A 6,000-nucleotide genomic window follows, 5' to 3' on the forward strand; every position below is an offset into this window, starting at 1 on the left:
ACTGAATTAATGGGCAGGAAATCAAGATGGAATTCTTAAGCTTCGAAGATTGATGCCTGGTGGCAGCTCAATTCTGTACCAATTTCGCATCCTAATCCATTTGAACTCATCCAATCTTCACATGATTTATAAATTTAAGTCCGATAGTACAGACTGCTCTGATATTCCTTGAGAGCGAGAGCCCGACGACCTATCAAACTGTCGATTTGATTTGATGATTGAAATCTGAATGAAAACTGAAGATTAGGAATCTCGACACAGCTATGGAACCACGGAAAATTGACATTTCTTGATGACAGGTCGCTTAATGGTAAGTAGACACCTTCTCCTTTTTGTTAAAAGAAACAGAAATTGTCCCTTAGGTGACTACCCGTTTTGCATATATCTATAATAATAAAAATAATATTTTATCAATCCTCTGAGATAAATGAATGTATGGGATAAGTCATATAAAAGAATAATCAGATAAAAAGAAAAATTAATCAAATAATCACTATAACATCATTGAGGTAATCATTAACTGTATGATAACATCTATTCAATTATAACTTTTTAACAATTTTCTTGAACTTACTAAAAACAAGAGATCTAATATTGTGAGGCAATGTATGCATATAATGTTGCAATTCTTGAATACCATCTAAGACCATCTAAGCCCATATGCGTACAATAATATTGTACACTATTGGGAGTTGTGCAATAATATTGAACGTGTGGTTCTGGTATTGAAAAATGGCGAGATCGAGGGCGCAATATATTGTACGAAATCAAAACAATTAGATATTAATTGCCCAATGCGGAAAAATTTTGCACATCTATGGGTGATATTGTGGCACATAGGTACAATATCTATTATTGCACAACTTCCAATATTCTGAAATATTATTGCACGTCTATGGACTACTTTTATTTTTTGTGCAATATATTTGCACTATAGTATTGTACGTCTATGAGCCGCTTGAGAACATATGGAGAATGGAGAAATGAATGACTGGACATTGTGAAAGTTTTGTCAAAAAAAATTGAAATTCAAAATGTTCAGATTTCTCCCCCTTGACTTTTTTGACACGTAGTTCTCAGTAGTTAGTGTAGCAATAGTTAGTTGAATATGAGAAACTTACTACATGTCAGCCTAAAATGGGCGTTGTATTTCTTAGAATTCATCGATACGGTCGAATGTTTATTTTCTTGATACCAATACATATCAGGCTTCTAAAGGATTGCGATGACCATGGATAGAATATGAGAATTCAACGGAAGAAGAATATTTATGATCTCACAATATTGGATATGCCTGATACTTCTGAAAAATTTCTTGGGTAGATTTTTCAAAATATGTCTAACTGTGTGAATCAAAATGCCAATTTCCTTTTGAATTCGAGTGCTGTAAATACGCACAATTCCTTCTACAAAAGCAAATGGATTCAAATCGCTCTCGACTTTTTTTTTTAGAAGCGGCAATTCTTTTAAACGTCATGATTCACTCCATGCATTAGTGAAGGGTTTCTCAATGAGAGGTTTTTTGACAAGAGGTTTCATTTCGTTTAGAAAAAAACGGTTGTATTTCAAGAGAAATCAATGAATGTTTATTTCTTTGTGAAGAGGAAGGTATGCCAAAGAAAGAATAAAAAACGATATCAACCAAATGGCCGCCACGGCTACGATTGCAACACCATATACTTTTCATGAAAACTTCGTACATTTACGGCAGTATGTTCTCAATAACTTCACGAATCCCGTCTTTAAGGTAGTGACTTAATTGTGGAACATTAATTAGTCTTATCTTTCACGCCCCCAAAGAGAAAAGTTTAAAGGTGTTGAATCACTAGATCTCGGTGGCCAATTGTGATCACCTCTCCTAGGAATAACATGAACAGGAAACTTTTCTTGTGGCATGTAGCATCGTCTTGATAAAGATAAACGTCCTCCACATAAATATCCTTCAATTTCGGCCGTGAAAGACTTGCACCAGCCAAGTTTGCCAATGATTAAGGTACAATCACGCCATCTAGCCCAAAAACTGCACCAAAAAGTTCTATTTTGAGAATGGAGAGGCTTCTAAACAACCGTTCTTGGTTTTTGCGAGCTCCAAATGCGACAAGTTTGCTTATTAACGTAGTCTCCCAGGTGAAAATTGGCCTCAGATGAATTTTTGATGGAAATTCGGATCATTTTGATGAATTCCAAGTATCCGATCAGCGAAGGTACGACATTGCTGATGATCGGCCGGCTTGAGTCTTTAAGTTATCTGAACTCTAAAAGCCTTTAGAACTGAGTCTTTATGCACAATATAGTGTAATATTGTTTGTGTGTCATTCTCATTTGAAAAATTGGGTTGGTACCGTGTTTCACCAGTATCGGACCTTTTTTCAGCCTTCAGAATCGAGAATAATTCGAGCTTATGCGTATTTTTATGAGTACTGTCAATTCCGTCAAAATTTGAGTTATTGTCTTAGCCCAAAATTAACAAGAGTTGTCGACCGATCGACTATTATAGAGTCACTCTGTATATAACGGGTGTTTTTTTTCGAGGTATATATAACTTTAAGTTGGCATTACTGTTCAAGATGGCGACCGATTCAACAGCTTTCAAGTGATTTACTCTCAGTTTGGTTTGGCAATTCATCATAAATAGACTCACGCCTGAACAACGCTTGCAAATAGTGCAATTTTATTTCGAGAATAATGGTTCTGTGCGGAATACGTATCGCGCACTACGTCCATTTTATTTTGTTTAACGATGAAACGCACTTCTGGTTGAATGGCTAAGTCAACTAACAAAACTGCCGCATTTGGAGTGAAGCTTATCCTCGAGTGTATGTCGAAACACCGTTACATCCAGAAAAACTGACTGTTTGGTGCGCTTTATGTGCTGGTGGAATCATTGGTCCGTACTTCTTCAAAAACGATGATGGCCAGAACGTTACAGTCAATAGTGATCGGTATAGAGCCATGATTACTAACTCTTTCATTCCTGAATTGAACAACCATGATGTCCAGGAGCTGTGGTTCCAACAAGATGGCACAACATGTCGCACAGCTCATGCCACAATCGATTTATTGAAAGACACGTTTGGTGACCGCCTAATTTCACGTTTTGGACCTGTGAATTGACCTCCAAGGTCTTGTGATTCAACACCGCTAGACTACTTTCTGTGGGGCTAGTAAAGTCATTGGTCTATGCGGATAAGCCACAAAGCCTTGACCATTTGGAAGACAACATTCGCCGTGTTATTGCCGATATACGGCCACAAATGTTGGAAAAAGTCATCGAAAATTGGACGTCCAGATTGGACTACATCCGAGCCAGCCGTGGCGGTCATATGCCAGAAATCATATTCAAGATGTAATGCCACAAGATTATCTTGCGGATAAATAAAATTCATGTCAATCGAATAATCCATCGTTGTTTTATTGCAATTTAAAGTTCTATAGCTCAAAAAAAAACACCCTTTATGAAAGACTTTATGTCATTTAAAAACATGAAATGGAGTATTAAATTTGTTGTACACGCCTTCAAGTTTCAAATGATGCAATCTTCCCATTGAAACTAAAATTCAGATGAAAAATACCGAAATATTTCTTTGATTACATCCAACTCAGCCCAGTAAAATATTAAAATCATATTATCTTTAATCAAGGAAATAACGAATCAGTAGCCTTAATTTCACGTTATTTTCTCCTCACTGTACACAATTTCAAAAAAATAACCGACACAATAAACCCTAAAATTGAACAACCCTCACCCTGCATATCGTGTTAAATTTGATCAGTAACGAAGTGTCAGTGTTAAAACTTGAAATGAAGCGACCTGTCACTTCATCAATCAGAAGACCCCCATAATGAAGAGCCCTCAATACGGAAGGTCGGCCTCCTGATTACCCGTAATCAGTATTAACACCCACACTCGACCAGTTCACATAAATCTGTCTGAAAGTCCCGATATTGGCAGGTGTCAGACTATCCCAATGGGCCAGTGTTAATTAGCGGCCCATAGTACGTAACTTGGCCACAAAGCTGTCCTGTTCCCCTGCTTTGTTCGGCGCCACCATCGATAGGTCGGAAAAATTTATGGACCTTTTCGATAAATTCACTTTGTTCTATGTTCGGCTACGCCTTGATGAATTACAATTAGGCAGGGATTCGTTATGTATAAACCTTCTAATTTATTGGATTTTCTCGTTGTACTGTTTAGATAAGAGCGTGGTTTCAGCATTCTAATTCTATCTATCTGTGCAATGGAGAAATTTCAAATAGAATTCGAATAAATTCGAAGAAAATCTAATTATGCCACCACTCTAAAAGACATGTTTACTCAGGTTCGATTTGTCGCGACAACGTGAACACAGTATAGAACACAAAAAAAGTAGATGTCATTCAATTGTCGATATAATCAAAATAAGATACTGCAGAGACAGAAACTAATGGAAACATGTTAGTGATCTACATATCTAAAGGGTATTTCAATGAAAAAATTCATTTTGACTAGCACGCATTCTGGACAACTGTCAGTTCTGAAGCTGTCATCGTTAACAGTTAAAGATTACGCCATTACTAAAAAAAGAACGATACACTTCATCAACCCATTGAAATTGTTAAAATATTATTATTATTATAAATAAATTGGAGCTGAGGCTAGACCTATAAGCAGCTCTAAATATACAAACATAACGTCCGTGTTTATCAAAAATTGTCGTCACAATACTAGATATAAATGTACCTGCATTAGTGTAACAATGATCTTTCGTGGTACTTGTGCATACAACTTTCTCATTCATAGGGTTTTTTAGAAAGATACAATACAGAATATCTTTCCCTCAGCTTAATAAGTGTGCAGGCACCATGATACCATTGCGCAGGCATACAACTTAGAAAATAAGAAAAGGAAGAAGAAATTCACGGTGTACAATATGATTTTATGTTTGTAAGCCAGGTATAAAAATTGGGAGAGGGGAGTCGAGTGGAGGAAGTCACGGGGTGATGAACAGTTGAGTTAGTAAAGTGTTCAAAGATGTTCAAGTGTTGTACCACAATAAAGTTCTCATCTCAGTGTTTTAATAACCTCCACCAAAACGTGATACCCCAAAAATGGCGGAAAGCTGCGTTGTTGGAGCACATGCGCTCTCTTCGAGCATGCCTCCTCTGATAGTTCGTCGGCACTAGGAGGGGGGTAGTGCCAATAGATGGCGCTATGGCTGTTCGCGTCACACTACATCGGCCCTGTCGGATTTGAAGGGGTCGTCGCATTGCAACAGAGTCACTTGTCCACGATGGTGTGAGAAGGTGTGTCTTAGGCACAGATCGCTGGATAGCCTAACTGACGTCCCGCGATCTCTGGACGAAACACAAAAAACTCGGGGAGAGGGCGCACCTCGTAACTTGGTTCGAGTATTACTCTCCAAATACTAAAGTGCATTTGGGTCGTCGTGAAGCACCTTCTTGGTCGACAATAGTGAAGAATTCGAGCTTTTGGGGCAAGTTAGTGATCTGAAAAACCAGAAACATGTGCATCGGTAAACAACAATTGAGAATATTGCTGCTGTAGATGTAGTGTTTACGAAAACCCAGGTTTGTCGATCTGGGGAATTAGGCATTACTCGAATGACATTACACCGTATTTTGCATAAAGACGTAAGACTTATGAGATTCAATTAACACAAGAACTCAAGCCGGCCGAATACAAGCAATATCATATCTTCACTAATTGGGTCCTTGAAATGCATCAAAATGATCATTACTCTAATCGAAAAATCATATATACAGGGTGTCCCGTAAAGACCACGTCAAACCGAGGGAGAATGTAGATCAAAGGATAACCCACCTGCTATGACAAAATTCCTATAATAAAAGTCTTACCGTTTAGAGATATATTTTTTTTTTTGAAAATAATGAATTTTCGCCACTTTTAATAGTTTTGCCCTTACGGTTGGTACAATTTTATATCTTTCTGGTTAATTTTTTCAGTAAAATATTGCTGAAGAATTGTTTTAACTTTTACAT

This window comes from Harmonia axyridis, chromosome 4 (assembly GCF_914767665.1).
Source record: "Harmonia axyridis chromosome 4, icHarAxyr1.1, whole genome shotgun sequence".
Classification (NCBI taxonomy): Eukaryota; Metazoa; Arthropoda; class Insecta; order Coleoptera; family Coccinellidae; genus Harmonia; species Harmonia axyridis.